At 42.6% G+C, this 17,636-nt stretch overlaps 1 long non-coding RNA gene across 1 annotated transcript in view; it reads left to right on the top strand.

Annotated features, from left to right (window-relative positions):
* Positions 1-17,636, top strand: part of LOC139103342 (uncharacterized) — a 96,446-nt gene that overhangs the window by 33,033 nt on the left and 45,777 nt on the right. The gene's annotated exons all lie outside the window — the stretch shown is intronic.

Raw genomic sequence — 17,636 nt, 5'->3', positions numbered from 1 at the left:
AGGTTTGGATTCAGTAACGCGCTTTTCTCCGCGAAGCCTTTCTTCTCCTTCATCCGCCGATTTTGAAACCAGATTTTAACTTGACGTTCGTTTAGGTGAATTCTCGTAGCCACCTCGGCGCGCCGACGTTTCGGAAGATATTTACTAGCGACAAATTCCTGCTCCAACAAGCAAATTTGCTCGCGCGTGTAGGTCTGCCTCGTGCGTTTTTGCTCGTTCCCGTTTCCTTGACCTGTAATTGATAAATTTAATATTAATAAATTATTGCGTGGTTTAAACTTGGCCGATTAAAAAGTCTTATTCATATATATTTCTTCAATAAAAATAAAGCGATTAATAAAACTGAAGATATATCGTAATTTTGTAACAGCTAAATATGATTTATTACGTCACTTATTAAAATTATAATTAATAAAGAAAGATTATAGGCATTCCTGAATTTTCCGCGAAAGATAAAATGTGAATAGTTATTCGAATATCTTGGTATTACATTCTGTAATGATAACTAACCGCCTTTTCTTTGCATCCACGGATAAGTAGGTATAGGGGCGGGATGATAGCCCGGCGCCGCGATATTATTATTTCTCTGCTTTACATTATTATTATTATTCCCGCTGTAGTTGCACATTTGCGTCTCCTGCACGTTAACAGTTTGTTGCTTCGGCTCGTTTTGTACGTATTGCATTGAAGTAGACGGCCCGGGCAGCTCGTAATTGTGTGATTGCACATTCTGGTCCGGGTAAGCATAGCTGTATAAATATTGCTGCAAGAGCTGCTCGCACCCCGCCGACGTTTGGGTGGGACGTAAATGATATTCGGCAGACGAGACCTGATACGGATGCGATTGCGAATTAACCTGGCTGTTTATCGCACCCGAGAACGAGCTGTCTGCGCTCGCCTGTTGCAAATACTCGCGATAGTTTTGCTTCGCCGTATGCTTGCCGTGCAAAAGAGCATCTTTCAGCAGGCTGAGCGATCTTCTTGGCTTTTCGGCATCTTCGCTCGAGAACTCACACGCACTGTCACACTTCGCCTGTTGGTAATACGATTGATTAGACGGCGCGCTCATCGGACTATAATTTTGACAACCCTCCAAATTCGCATTCATATTACCATGTTATCGCAAATTCACGTATAGCTTACTTATTACTTATTACTAGTCACTCGCTGCCAGTTACACACGGGAGTCGCATTAAGTTATTGCACGAACAGTGAATTATTAAACGCGTATAGGTTGCCCGTTTCTCGCACCCGTGGCGTGAACGTAGGGCATCGCGGTCTGCAACTAACGAAACTCACGGTCTCACTTCCGGACGGTTTTTAACATCAGACTGAGTACGCGAGGCATACGGTATGGCCAGTTAAGGGTAACTGCTACGGGTCTGCACAGACTGTTTTCGGTTATTCTTCGGGGGTACCTATTGGCACAACGGGCACAGGGGGAAGGGGGAGGGATCGGCTTTACGGTTCTATCGAAAACCCGGACAGAGCTTTCACTGGCACGGTACGTGACCGGAGGCTCTCGGAAGAATGGAAGGGGATGGTGCTACCCTTGGCAAAAGTCACCATAGGCGCCGCTCGGCGAGCCCTAGGTATCGCAGGGGGGCTCTGTCTTTGTCAGCTGCTCTTTCATTCACCGCTAAGGCCACCCCCAATATACATTCGATTTTTGATCCGCTCTTCGTGCAGTAGTCCCCTCCTACTATTAACACTACTGACACAAAACCCCTGTACCGCACCTCTGCCCCTCTTCCCTTCCAACCCGACCTCGCACAATGCAACGCCACCATGTGCCGAGTTCTTCTCTGCAAAATCGTTACCCTGTCAACTTGAGACCAAAACTAATTTTTCAAAACTGTTTAACATTTTATTTATTATATATATATATATATATATATATATATATATATATATATATATATATATAAAACGTTAAAGCGTCGCGTTTATTATAAAAATAAAAAAAAGTAAAAATTCTGTAAAATGCAGTAAAAATACGGTACAAATGAAACATTCCCTTTGTCCTGAAAATTTTCTAGTTTCAAAACTGTATACGTAAAATAAATTTGTCTTCAGATTTCATACTTTATCGAGTTCATCTTTGAATTAAAAAAAGTGACACTAATAGAATTAATATTTTAAAATAACATTTCGTCTTCGTCTACCTTTTTAATTCGATGATTAACGCGCGTTTGAACGAGATGGACTGATTAACACGCCGGACATAGCATCCAAGATAGAGAGAGATATAAAAAAAATTATCCTTAACGAAAGATAATAGACGGCCTTGCGGACAAACTATTAATAGTAGGACACGGCCGAAAAAAAATGATTGATAGATGAGTTTGAAACGGCGACCGATCCTGCGGGCGGGGATTCTGAACGGCCGATTGAAACGGGCACGCACTCGTGTCGCACATACATACGTACATACACACGCACGTACAAAGTCGAATTTGGGCAAACGTGGCGAAACAGTGAAACGATGCTGGAGGAGGACCGCTTCCGCGCTCTCACGCGCGTGGACGTGAAACGCATTCTATGTTCGCCGACTGGCATGATAGCAATAAATAATAATCCTGGCCGGGCGATACTTGTGGGAAGGGTCGAGGGTTCCGAAGTTGGGAGCATTTCGTTAATGATTTTGGCTACTGACTTTATTTTCGCCGGGCATCGCGTCGTATCGTCGACGTGTAATTTATTATATGCCACGGAAGGAGCCTCGCTCGCCTTTTGAAAGTTAAAACAGCATGATTATATCGTCATGTCACATGCGAGTAATTTGATTTCCTTTAATGTGAGCTTAATTGATGCTTAGCTGCCGTCATTGATTTTTTTTCCTCCTTTTTTTTTTATTTGATTTCTGGGTGTAAATATGTGTATTTTTTAGATAAGTTAGTATATTTTGTGTAAATTTAATAGAATAATTGATAAAAGAGTTTAAATAATGATTCAATAATTAGCATCACATATTATAAAGTAAAATAATTTTTCTGTAATAATATGAAGCTATGAGAAACGAAACTGGAGTTCTACACTTTAGCCTTCGCTTCGGCGAAGAAAAAACTTTCTTCACGCTCATCTTAGTTTTCATCAAATACTTTCAAGCAATCTTTGAAAAATGACTGTCGTCCTATTGTACTAGAAACAATGGTCGTCTTCTGTGAGGGCCTTCTGTGAGGGCTCAAGCAGGTAAAAGTAAGATCAGTGACAAAATTGAAGTATTTTTGTTATTTTTAGTCACGGAATCAAAGTGTAACCTTTTTTTTTCTAAAGAAAAAACAACTCATATCTAAGTAGAAATATCATTGTTAAACTTTTATAAATTTGTTTCTTTTTTTTTTAAGTAACGCATTTTCGACAGTCGTCAGTTCAAAAATTGTCATAAATATCGAAATGGAAAGCTTCGATGTGTAGAAAAATTAAATTTAGTAACGCAATATAAAATATTTATCTGAAATAAGAGAAATGTATTTGTATTGATTGTTAGTTAATCTGGATCGCGCGAATTCATATTGTTAGGATGACGTAATAGAATGACATATGTGTTCATACAAGCCCTATCCTCCGCCATGTGAGCAGCGATGGAAATAAGGAGTTTCCGCAAAAACGAGAAAGGGGAGGAAAGGGAGAAAGCTGGGTAGATGAGGGAGACAGAAGGAGAATGGACATTTATAGCCATTTGGGAAAATTCAGAGTATCGAAATAAAGCCAGACGGCATCTATTGTTAACATGATTAATTTATATTTCGTTTGCGGTGTACCATCCTGCGGCAAATTGTATAATCTATGGCTTTGCACACATTTATATATATTTTTTAAATTAAATAATTCTTAAAATTGAATGTCTCAGAAATATAATTTAAAAAATTAATTTAAATAATTTTTAAATAAATTCTTAAGAAATAAAATTAAATAATTCAATTAAATCGTGTTTAAGTATTTTTGAGTATCAACTTTGATAAACTGGAAAACCTTGGAAAAACTAAATTTTCTGCGCATGTGCCTCGTGTTACATTCTTGTTTTTACTGTGGCCTTGGATGTTAGATCACGCTGAGACATTCTCAAACGGAACGTGCCTTTTTGGCGAGACAGTGAAAGTTTCTAACAATTGTCGAACCTCCGGCGGTCTTTATAACCTTGCGCAAAAGGAGCCGAAAAAATCGAAAAAGGAACTGGCTTTATGGATTTTCTTGCTATTCATAGGTTTCTATTATACGTAACGGAATACCCGGTTAAATTATTTTGTCAAATATATACTGCTGGGCAACAAAAGGAATAAACTTGTTGCTAAGCAATGTACAAGAAGTAGAAGTTTACTAAAAATAGTTCTTTTTTTTCATATAAAATGCCCGATTCGTTTGCAGATAATTGACAATGTATATTGGTACTTGGTAATTGGAAATCGTACAATGTATAAAATTTAGTAAAAAAGAATTGCATTTTATAAATTTAATATAAAATCCGAAGCTTCTTCTTCACGAAATCTAAATAATTCTTAAAATGTCTGTAATACAAACGTCATAAAAGTAGTTTCACAATACTGTACTTAAGAAGGACTACGAAAACCTCAGGTATCACGGATTTACGATTCGAAGGCATTTATGAGGCTTTTGTTATAAAAAAATAGCCGATTATTGCGCTCCATAAACTAAGCATTGACGAATTGACAAGGCCATTTCCAATTTCACACTGTCGCGTGTCTCGTTTCATAGGCTCCTTTTTTTTCTTTTTTTTTTTATTACTGTCGTGCGCTTCGAGCCGGCTAATCGGGACCACCTTCTAATAAGGAAGTACTTGACGTCGCGGGTATGCATTTTTAAGAATCTCACGTGCGAGGGTTACTTTTCATAAAAGGAGGGATTATCGATCCGACGTTTGTTTGCGTAACGTGTTTACTTCTCGCCGCGAGTATCTTCCCTCCTCGATCCGCTCGGTCGGGGCACCCTCGTGCCGAGCTCAGCGGGGATGGATCCGTCGGTGGTACGGGGGAAGATGGCTGTCGGGGGAGGGGGGCAGGCGGGGGCGCGGGACGCTGGAAATATCATTTATCACGGCCGGGACTGTCAATCTCCGCCGCATTGATACGATGATAGTCCACCGACGTCACGATGCCTCGCTAGCTGCTCATCCGCCGTGGAATCGTCGACGTTTCTCATCGCGGGCGCGCGTAGGACGTCGCGGCATAGTAAATTAAAGCGACGCACGCTTGATCATCGGTCGTGCACACGCGTGACGTCGGGCATTAGCATAACTTTAATGGATAATTTATATCGGGAATAAATGAATTTGCGAATTGGATTGCGCGTCCCGAGAGCGAGAAACAAAACCGGACCTCGGCGCGTCATCAATTACAGGTGATACGGCGGATCTCGTATTCGAATGACTTATCCGCGACGGCGGATTATTAATCTGCGAGCACTTGCGCAGCGTTAAACAGCGTCCGTACGTTACGGCGGTGTTAAATTTTATTGTGCGCGAGTCCGTTCTCTCGCCGGCCGTTCTTACGTTTCCGAGCGCGCGGCGGATTCATTTTAAAGCGGGACGCATATCGGGTGGCGAAAGTTAATGAGGCTTTCGCGTGTGCCGGAAACCGGCGGATTCTTTTGCCGGGGAAGACAACTTCCACCCTCCCTCCCCCCTGCGTATCGTGTGTAGCGGCCACTCCCAAACTTTGCACGCACATTAAATACTTCATGCATTCAAGAAACTGCCATCTGACCGTCGAAAAATAATTTCGCACGATCGAGAACGTCGATAACGATCTAATTGCTCGCACTTAATTTCCTTGCTAATTTCGCACCTTTTATAAGCGTTATTTTATTAGCCATAACAAACATAGGGATTATATAATGTAATTAAGTGATGCGCGTGAAATTTTTATTTTTATTCGCAACGTTATTTTTATTCGTAACGTCTCGCTTAACGATTGATTTGCGCAACGTTTCAAGCTTACGTCGGTGAACTGCTTCGCAAATGAACGCAAAAATAACACCTACGGGAACTTATGATAAGCGCGCACGCTGGAAAAACCATTACATAAATCATGCGCTTCGACGACCGGATATGGCCAGGGAATAATAGTGATTACCGATCGATATTTTCCCACGGGAATCTGCTCTCGTTAAATAAAGTTGTCTCGGCGCGCCCTCGCGATCAGCTGGATCCAGATCGGCCTGGCTCGGTACCCCAAGGTTGACGAAACGTTCCATTAAACCTTACTTACCTATGCCCGTGCTCGCGATTATCATTACTCGCATTACTCGGTTACCTGCGCGTCAAACGCGCTTGTTAACACAAGTCGATCTTTATACGCGGACGATTAAAGTCGTTTTATTGGAATCGAAAACTTGTACAGCTATTTTGAAACGTAGACAACGGTGAAAAATCCGATTAAAATGTACCTTAGGATTGCAAAAAAAAAAAAAAACTAAAGAAAATCGATCAGTCACGTGGAGAACTTAGACCGGCATTTTGAAACGTAGCTCCGAAAATTTCGTGCGGTGGAACCCTTGGGTTTTCAGTTTCGCCGTTTGTGTGCGGATCGACAAAGCGTTTAATTGATCTGAATAAAGCCCGGAAAGTTGGGGGCCACCACGGTTAGGCGGCGTTCAATGTACCATTAGGCAGTTATTGCGATCGCCAGGCGGAATAGAGTAGGCTGCTGCGGCGGGCACACTGGACCGCGCAAATGCACGCGCAGGGTGCACGCGGGTGAGCCATCGTGGCTTCATTCACGTCAGATGTGAGGCGACCACGTCATTTATCTGCCAGCCAGTCGGGCTAACGATGCATTGCCGGTTCGTCGGCCAGAGTCGCGGCGTTCACCATACAGACATGGGCGCGCAAATCGCATCTGCGATTTCTTGAGGATCGAAATAGGCGAGCGGTACCGGCATTTAGCGGGTTATCATCGCCGAGCCGGCTCATTAACGGGTCGATTCACGCGTTCGGCTCCTCGCTACGTCCGTGTGTACACGCGCTACTCGATATTTACGGTTGAGATTACGCGAGATCGGTACAGGCGACCATCATATCTGGCCGCTCGCGTTATCGCTACGCTTTTTCGTCGCGATCGTCGGACGTAATTATTCGATTATTTGTAATCGGTCGAGAAAAATGGATCTGAAACAATGAAAGCGTCGGCCGACGAGGGAGAGATAATTGTAATCGGTTATTGACCACGAAAAAGGCAAACGTTTGGTGGGACTGATAAAATGACGCAATATTCGTCGAGACGAGTGACGCGCGTTTATCAAAATAGATCGATTATTGATTCAGACGTTTCTTCTTATCTCACGCTAATTAACAATGATGATTTTATTTAAATTTTTTAATGCCGCTAATATATATAAAAATGTAATCGACTCGTCTAGTTGAACGATTTTTAATTTATCTCTATGATATGTCGTTCTATTAATAAGCAATCGGAGATGAATGAGAAGAGAAAAAATATTAATCTTTTATTAATAAAGAAACATCTTCTATTAATTTGTCATTAGTAAATGAATATCTTATTCTTGGTCAACTTCAAAGTTTTATCTTATTAATTAACTGAACGTTTGATTCAACCGACGTAAGTAAAGCCGGTGACAAAAAAGCTACACGATTATCAGTACTTGCATCGTGCATCTGTGCGGTGTCCATGAAGGCAATTAGACAGTTCCTGCCGAAGTCATTTATTATTACTCAGAGACAGTAGAAGAAGGACGCGCGCGGCCTTATGCCGTTATTGCGTGTGCAAAAAGTTAAGAAGACCACCGTGAAAGTGTTATCAAGTTCACTATCACCCGAATACCTTTAGCAAAATGTTTCGTTTACAATTTATTTCAAAACGTATTTTAATAAATATAAATTATATATATATTTTTTTTTAATAAGGGCCATGATATGCAAAAATAATAGTGTAGTAAATTTAGTCACCGTTGAAAAAAAAATGAGCAGCTCGGTGCTCGTTACCGGGTCTGAAAACTCGATTGTTGCCGCGAGGGACCTTGTCTAGCGGCATTGCCGTAGAGTTCTAGGCTGAAGAAGAATTAGACGTTAACGCTCGTGCGGGAGAGGGTTTGTGGCAAGGGGGATGAGGCGAGGGGTGCCACTAGCGGAGGGCTCGGTTACGTCCAAATAGAAATTCAATTGATCTTGTCCGGTAGTGTCAGGTGATCCATCTTGTTCCTTCCGCCATGTCTGGAGCCGCGTCTAAGTTGGACCGTGAGGAGGTTTCCGCGTTTTCTCTTTCTCGTTCTCCACACTTTTCGGGTCGCCGCGACGTTCCGTCGGCTACACGGCTCCGTCCGTCGCCCCGCGGGAAAAAAAAGAGCGGACAGCTGTCCAGCCGACCGCCAAACTACCCATTAATTACGATCCCGGACACACTCACACTTATCCGTTTGTTTGTCTTTCCGTCTCGCTCCCGCGCCGTCGCGCCCCCCGCGGCTGCTCGGTTACCGCCACCCGTTGTGAATAAAAATCGCTCCGCCGAACTACAAGTCGTCGGTCCCTTCGTCCATCCCGCGCCCTGCGGCCGCACTTCCGCATTCTTTTTTTCGGGCCCCGGCCGGCGCGATTTTTGCGCGCCGCTCGTCCGCCGTGCAATTATTGCGCATCATTGTGCAACGGGGAAATTGGCCCCGGTTACCGTTTAATATTCACGGTGACTAGGCTCGCGATTTGCATTCATTTGCTGATCGCGACGGCGCGCGCGCGCTCGCGAAGATAACAATGATTACCAACCTCTCCCCGTACGGACCGCTGATTTTATCCTCCCCGCGAGATCGAAACAAGGCGGTATAACGATTGCAGCTACGATAAGCTACCAACTATCGGCGCGAGCTGTTCATGCGCGCGCGTACACGGGATGGACTAATTGGTAATACAACTTTATTACTCACCGTTAAGTAATGACGGTCTGTGCTAAGTACGCCCGGTCCGAAGGGCACGGAAGGGACGCGCCGATACCGGGCCGAGATAAGGGCGCGCATATACCAGAGATAAGCCATTGTAAAGTATTAAGCACGGGGAGTGTATCCTCTAATAAGGCGATAAGGTTCACCTACCAAACGATTTCTGGCCGCCTCGAGCGATCCCGAGTCCGTGATCTAGCGCGGATCCGATGATCGGAGAACCAAGATCCATCGCGACGCCTACATCCGCCAGTCGGATGCACGGCGCGTTGCGTGCGAATTATTTTAATAACAATCGGGCCGAGGGAGAAGATCCGCGCGTTGTTAAAAAAGCAGTTGCACTTGGCGCGGACACCAGCGTATCGACATTGTGTAAGGAAGGATCGGTCGGCGTCAACGAACCCGTGAAATCAAGGGGAGGGATCTGGATGAGCCACGAAATTCAGATTCGCTCGGGAACGTTCGCAGCTACTTGCGGATAATTAATAACGCCGGGATCAAAAGTGCGGCCATTGAATGTTCGCTCATTCACAAACGATCTCTCCGCCCAGATGAATGCGAACCAGATCGTTACAAGGGTATTCTGCGGGCGTGCCGCGTATGGGTGTCTTCAGGTCAATACTGGCGGTTCGGTGAATACAATTATTAATGCCGTCATTAAGAGCATTTACCATTTTTTAATACCTACGATCAGGAAGGAATATAATCCATTACTCAACCGCCGGTTGTTGGACGTCCGTTTTTTGTGTCTCCCCGGCCCGCTGCCAATAGAACCGTAATGGAAAGCCACATATTTTTTTTTATTTTTTTTTTTTTTTATTTCTTTAAATACAGGATACTTCATAAAATTTATATCATGCGATAATGTCTGAATAATTAGTTTTTAATGCTCGTCGCGACTTTTGTTGGAAGGGCTTTTAAAGATAAATAGGAATAAAGAATAAAATGATTCGTATGCATATCTTGTGTATGTATGTACGTATTTATGTGCGAAAATTAATTGGAGACAATTAATATTCAGCTTGTAGAATATATTTTTCCTCCAAAATATTATTAATAATTAATGTGCATTTTTCTTTCTAATGTAAAAATATACGTAGGTGTTACGTAAGAAACGCGCACGATAGCTTGCGAAACTAGATCGTCCTAGCTTCGAATATATATTTTAATCGCCGTAAGAAAGGGGAGCCACGAAGAAACAAAATATGCGACAGAGACACGTGTCAACGTAATAAATCGTGGCGATGTCCGACATGCGGTTTGCTTTAGATAGCAGATTCAAACATGTGATTGTAAACTGCACGTGGGCAGCGGATTACAAAAATATTCACGCTCCGTTAGTAATTTTTTTCGTCTAAAAATATCAATTTGTCTTACTTCATATAAAATTTATAAAAACAAATTTCAAAATTGGTCTATCATTTAATTTAATAAATAATAATATTAATAACATTTAATTTTAATAATTTAAAGATAATTTTAATTTATATATTAATATTATTAAAAAATGTTACATTTTTGACTCAGTGAAAATTCCGTAAAATTAAATTTAATAATAAAAATAAAATAAACCAAATTCCTAACGTTCGTGAAATCCGTCTTGCGTTTATGAAAATCACGTGCGGCGTAACGCAATGACAGGCGTTCGCGGCGGCATGAAAATGACTCCTCGACGCGGATCAAGGATGATATCCGAAACGGAGAGAAGACTGGAGAGGCATCGTCGAGATTATATGGGGCGCGTCCGTACACACTCTAAACGCACTCTCTAGAATATTTCCATCTCTTCCTGTCTCTTCCGATCTTCACCCGCATCCATTCTCGTTCTCTTCCTTCTGCCGCTTTTTTCGCCCTCCATCCTTGTATGACGAACGCGTCGCGCGCAGTTTACATCCACACCTCCGACCGATTATTTGTTGCTTCCGTTCCGAAAGAGTATTTTCAACCGGCGGCACTCGCATTGGGAATACACCGCCGCGAATAATATCTGCGTACCAGAAAAAGAAAGTCCGCGAAAGTCTTCGATCGTCAAATTCCTTCCAATTGTAAATCATGTAAGTTTAAAAAGAAAAAAAATAATTTTACAACAAGCGTCTACGTTTCTAACGCTGCTTTTCTCCCCTCCGAGTCTAATAATAAGAAATATCTGTTGTCCGAACGTCTGTGTTCCGTTCCAAGAATAATTTCGCGACACGCGCTGGCGAGATAAAAAAATCGCGGCGTGAAAAAGCGGCCGGGATGTTCCAGGTAGGCGGTCGTGGTTCCTCCGGTGAGTCTTCTTTGGGGCTGTGGCTTACAACTAGGGAGTTATGACGCCGGCTGGTGGTACGCGAACAAGATTTCAGCCCGAGAGGGAGTTTATCAGGCGACTTAATCGAACGATTAATGGCACGGCGCGTGTAAAAGTCCCACGGAGACGAAGATGCGCGCGCGAGAGAGCCCGGGGAACCAAGAGGGTGAGAATCGGCTGGCGATTCGGATCGGTCGTGGAGTCGCTTGTTAGACGCCGGCTGGAACGAAATAACCGGCCGCTGAGCGATTAACTAATTATTCCGCGGTCCGGTGAGATCAATCGCTGTAACTGCGCCTCGGCCAGTCGCGAAACGCGCGGCACTTTCAGCAAAATAATACCGAGAACGAGGAGCGAGCGCGCTCGATGTGGATTTTTATTCGGATGAATGTCGCGGTCGAAATACAATCGCATATATTTTCAGATTATAGAAGGTTTCAAACTGTTTAAGATATATATTTGAAAAATATTTGCCGAGCAGTTTCCGTCATTACAAAGAAGCAAAATTAAAAGTTTAATGTTAATTGAAAGTAGAACTGTGAATATCTTAGCCGGAAATTACATTGAACGGTGTATTATTTTTATTGAATTAATTTCAATTAATAAAGAGCTGTGTTTGCTACCTGGATTTCTCTCTCTCTTTCTCTCTTTCTCTCTCTCTATCTCTCTCTTTTTCTTGAGGAAAGTATCAGCGGTGATGGAACGATTCGAGACACGTTAAATATTAAACCGTCTACGCGCACCCGAGTTGGCTCATAATGAGGGCGTTTTCTGTATCTCGGAGATAAAACCTATGCATCTCCGCGGCTGATCAGGACCGCTCATTAGCAGTAGATTAATATGATCCGGTCGACGAAACGGCCGAACAAATAAATACACGGTAGCCGTGTCCACGACAACGTTCACATTTGTTTGGTCGCTTTCGGACTTTTAATACTTGCGTGCACCGAGTGTAACTTCGGGTGCGAATTAAAGAAGATTTAATACAAAATCACTCGGCGGAGTGTTTAAGATCGAATAAATAAATTAATTCCGAATAGTTAGTTAATTACGAGAATGTCAACGAGCCAAAAGACGTAAACAGGGAACGAAAAAAATGCGAAATGACCGGTTGGTGAATATTTTGGAATTAATCACTTCAGATAAAATCGTTAATCTTGGCTTTTCCATCGCCGTCTTGATCTTTTAACTACGACGTCGCGAGAATCTCGGCAAAACCGCCGAAATGTGTGCGATGTACCCTCTTTTTTTTTTTTTTTTTATTTTCTTCCCCTTTGCGTTTCGCCGCTAGAGACGATCTGTGCAATAATATCGCGGCTCGTAGATCGAAAGTTACGAGGGAGTGAAGTAAAGAAAACCGTAGCCTTACACGGAACCTCACGCGAAATCAAGATCTCGGTTAAGGTGGGGACACGAAGGTAATGGCGTGTGCATTATTCTGATAAATCGCCCCGACTGGCGTCAATCCTGACTTCGAGCTGACTGGAAGTCCTGCCCGGCAAAATCTATACCTACCGGCACAGGATGCTTGAAGTCAAATCGCGGCATCATCGAGCGGGAATGCCAGACTGAAAAATATATGTACCGTGCGATTGGCACCGTATGCCTCGAACGAAATTACGTAAGACGGTGTCCGCGTATCTCTGGCGAAATAGAAGGGAACGGACGTGCCATAAATTAGTGTAATTAAATTTAATTTATTATATAAAGAACGTGGTATAATATTATCATAGAATAAAAAAAAGAACAGCTCGTGCTAATTAGGTATCTGAATGCCAATAAAATAATTATGCAGAATTTTTAATTAATTCCTTACGCTGTAGGGTAATAAAATTTTAAAAACATTTGCAAAATTGACACAATGCTAATTGTGTTAATTATTGACAAGATACTTCAATAAATTAATAATATGTAAAATTATACATTTACTTTTTATTCTACATCTTACACGCACTCGTTTAGGAATTAATAAAGAATTTTTCTATTGTTATTTAGATCATGAAACGCATTAGCTTGTTGATTAATAAGCGATGATTAATTTAAGCGATAATTTAAGCGAACTATTACGTTTGACTTATACTCCAGTTGTAAGCCACAGATTTATTGCGGCATTATCGATTGCCGCATTGACACTAATTAGCAATTAACAGATATCAACCGTGAAATTAATATTTACGTAACGGCCAACGTCTTACAATCCGAGTGGAAATTGAGTTTTATTTTCTTTATCTAATGACTAGCCAATCCGTGGTTTATCTCGTGGCTGTCAAGCGAAACTGGTTCATCACCGAGCCAGAAATGTAATGCTCAAAACGTACTACGTGTACTAGATAATTATTACTAGCTAATAACGAGCTAGAAAAGCTAGATATCTAAACGTTTTTCGCCGCGTACTAGTCTTCTGCGCGTGTTGGCCTATCCTATCGCGTGCTTGACTGCCGAGTTCACCGGGCACCGGGTCCTCCGCCACGTGCACCGTGCCGCGCTCGCGATGGCTGCCAGCTGAGGTAAACATCACACACAAACGCACGTGCTTCGAGTTGACCACGGCGGCCGGCTGGCCCGGCGGACTTGGAGTCGAGCGCGCGTTGGAATAGGTCACTACGCGCAATAGACTCGTACGCGACGAAAAACGTTTAGATATCGAGCTTTTCCAGCTCATTATTAGTTAGTTCATGGTTTGTGCTGGACAGTGGTTAGATGGATATTTAATAATTTTTTTTTTTTAATGACCCATCTTACTTTTTAAATCGTACAATAACGGTTTGACACTAGCTGGTCACTGTGTAATAAATATTTTTTTACGAGATATGGCTATTATATTAATTAATTACTAACTAAGGAATATATTTAATCTATTTGAAATTAAAACAATTCAAGTTATTAACAACATGTATATTCGAAACCATGCGTATTAAATGTATTTCGAATATTACGCGGAAGCTTGGATAATTTTTTTCTTTTTTTTATCTGCCATCGGATACTCAGCCGTCGCAAAAAGCAGAAATATGTAACGAATTGTCAATCTCGCATATTTCATAAATTTAATATCATTCGACAGAATATATTTGAGAAGGTATCGATAAGCAAGTGACACGAATCTGCACCGTACCTGGAGACCTGAAAAGAGCCTTCTACCCTGACTGCCAAGATTTATCGTTTAAACGTGCACTTATGGGTTCAAGAGAGGGTATTGCGTCACATACGCGCGGTTATAAATCATCCAAGTATGAGTCGATGACGAAACGCAAAGGAATAACGTTTAGTGCCCGAATTAACGTCGTCCCGGGGCATTTATGTGAATAAATGATTGGGACGCATTGTTTATTTCAAACGATAGATTTGTCAGTCGCGCGGCGCCGGGAGAGACTCGGGAGATAAAAGAAAATTTGCATCGCGCATTTGCGAGGGCCGCGAATTGCGGCGGACAAAATTTAAGAACGCGCATCCAAAGGGACGCGGGCAAGTCAAGGAAAATCAAGCTTATCCCCCGCGCGCGCTTGCACACTTCCGCCGAGATCCTCGTCCGAATGGAATTATAGCACGTGCTTTGAAACGTTGAACCCTCTCTCCGTTTATCTTCCGGCCGCGGTAAAAAGAACATCTTCTGATACCCGCCCGTCATTCATACGTACGGAGAATTAATGGCCCGCGCCGCGCGGAATTCCGTTATTTACGCTCCGGCATTGAATATTAATTTAATTGGGTTGCGAATGAAAAGACTGGTTTCTCTCCTTATCGCAATTCATTTTGAGTAATCAGCATATTCCGCGATTGATTTCCGCGCGAGCCGCATTGCGCCTTGAAATGATTTAATGCTCGCCGGGAGAGAACGGTGTGCACCGCGATTACTTGTTTAGCGTACACTTTGTTTTCTGCAGGCTAACGATTTAGACATTAAAATGGTACTTTCCCACAAAGTGGAACATCTGCTCGTAAACATATATAATTATTAGTTATTAAGATTTGCCGCGGAAACTTAATTCACGGCAATCATCATCGCTACTACCATCGTCGATTCCCGCGCTGACCCTCGGCGCAAGAAACGAACGAGCCGACGAATGATTCGCAACGACGACGATATTATCTATTATATTTAATGCGAGCCTCTTTAGCCTCCGCTAATTGATAGCTGGGCATTAGCGTAATTGTAATGAGTCAAAATTACGGCAATCATGCGGTCTAGCGCCTTGGGGGAGGAGTTGGAGTCGCCGGGTTTCGGTCTTCAAAGAAATTCGCCGTCGTATTCTTCCGTTAACCCGACTATCTGAATACTTAATGCGTGAGAAAATAATATATTTCCCGGGGTGTATGTTAATGGAAAACGAAGTAAAATGTCGACATACGTTTGCCGAAATATATTTCTCAAGCGCGTATCTCTCATCGAAAAAAAAAGAAAGAAAAAAAAATTATTCCGCAAAGTAGGATCAAACTTATATTACAAAATCTTCTCATTAGAATTATATGCAATACTTGCGATAAGATTACTATTAAAAAAAAAATTATTAATATTATTATAATTGCAAGCGCGCAAATAAAAAAATGCAACATCAAGTTTAATCGAAAGGTCTACTTCTCTCTGATAAAAAAAATTAAAGGAGGGAGGAGGAAAATGACAAAAAGAGTGTAATGTAAGTGCATGCTTATTCAGAATCAGAAGTTAGGTTTATTTCTTCGCGTCGGTAATTCATCCGGCGCACGTCTAATCGGGATCCAACAGGACGGTCCGGGAAGTCCGTAGGGGTGGCGGCGGCTCCAGGGGTTGAAAACGACGCTGGCCTAATCGATGGCCATCTGTTGGGCGTGTTGTGAAGTCGCTATCAAACGTTTCAGCGTGTCCCGTGGCCGGTAAAACGTCGTAGCGGGTCGTGTATCGGTGGGTGGTTAATGAGAGCCGTAAGATTACACGAGCTCCTGATAACGATCAATACGGTTTTGTGCGCGTGTATTTGGCGGATTATTCGCGAACAGCTCGACGAATTAGGCCGAAAACACTTTGGGAGCGGTCGTCGATCATTTTTCAACTCTGGGAACACGCACGAACAGAAATATTGCACGTAGTTTCACCATATTAGGGAAGAGAAGAACGAAAAGAATGGTGAACAAAGTTGACTTTGATCTCAAATCGTGGAATTCGCGCGATTAAGGTATTACTCGCTCGATGGAGTAAGAAACGTGATATTTTGGTATAATTGACACAGTTGACGTTCGTTTAATTAATATTCGTTAGAGAGCCGCGAAAGAGCGAATTTATTATAATGCCCGACGCCATCCCGGTATACGCCCGATCTTTCATCCCATAAGCACGCTCTGATTATTTATGAACGTGCAAACGCACGCGGCACAATCGATTTCACGGAGGCAAATTAGCCGGGGCCGGTCGGCAGACGCGGACGTTAAAATAATAACGGCCATCGCTTTAATGGTCAATAATAATTAGAGAAAATTCTTGCCGTCGGAAATTGGTCCTCGTTGCGAGAGCGAGGCTTCTCCAGCGGCCGATCTTCGGCTTTATTTCATCGAATTATGCGGCTTAACGCCGCTCGATGATGGCCGAAATTCTTGGACGTGAAACTTCGGAATTAAGGAAGAAACTCCGCGCCGATAGTTTTGCGTACAACGTTCCCCGTAACGATCGAAGTTTAAATATTCCCAGGAAGATTCAGACGAGGGCCTTAGCAACGAAATCTTGTAGTAATTTAATTATTTGATTGCTCCGCGAGCGATTACGATTTTCGATTTATACTGAAAAACGTCTTCTTGAATTCGGTGCCTAGCAATACTATCAATATCGTTCTGCAACGAGTTGATTTAATTTTAATTGCGTTATCCACGGAATTTATATATTACCTTCTTCGCATTCGACGGTGAAAATTTCGGAAGAAGATTACCGAACGATTAGACATACAGCGGAGAACCAATAACCGTGAACTATTGCAAGAAACGAGAGCACCTTTCTTGTCCGATTCTCCCATTATTGCGAACCGGGAAAGTTTGCTTGGTCTTTGAGGTTTAGAAAGTTGGGACATTACGGCCAAGATTAAGGCGAGAAAATTCGCGGAGGGAGAGGGAGCGCCGGGTAAACTCGAGAGCGGAAGAAAGGGCGTTTTAATGGGCCGCGATTAGCAAAGCGAGGCGCCAGGGAGCCGTAGACAGCGAAATCTCGAGAAACCACTTTTCACATATCCTTCGCGATTCTGTTTCTTGATCGAGCGACGTTACCGATACTCCCGGGAGTAACAAAGTTTCCCCGCAGATCCTTGGAATCGCTAATGCGCCAGCTTCCGCTTGCCACGTTAATGATCGATACTCCTTCTGCTGTGCGGCACATGTCAGCCGAATGCGCAGTTTTCAGCATCATCTTCGTCAAGAAAACGCATGATTTGCATTATTTCATAACAATTCGAGTAACGATTAATAAAACTATAAAAAAAAATTTTTT

This window comes from Cardiocondyla obscurior, linkage group LG06, assembly GCF_019399895.1.
Source record: "Cardiocondyla obscurior isolate alpha-2009 linkage group LG06, Cobs3.1, whole genome shotgun sequence".
In the NCBI taxonomy this organism is placed as follows: domain Eukaryota; kingdom Metazoa; phylum Arthropoda; class Insecta; order Hymenoptera; family Formicidae; genus Cardiocondyla; species Cardiocondyla obscurior.
The sequence above is the reverse complement of the archived record's forward strand: the minus strand, read 5'-3'. Positions and strand labels throughout refer to the sequence as shown.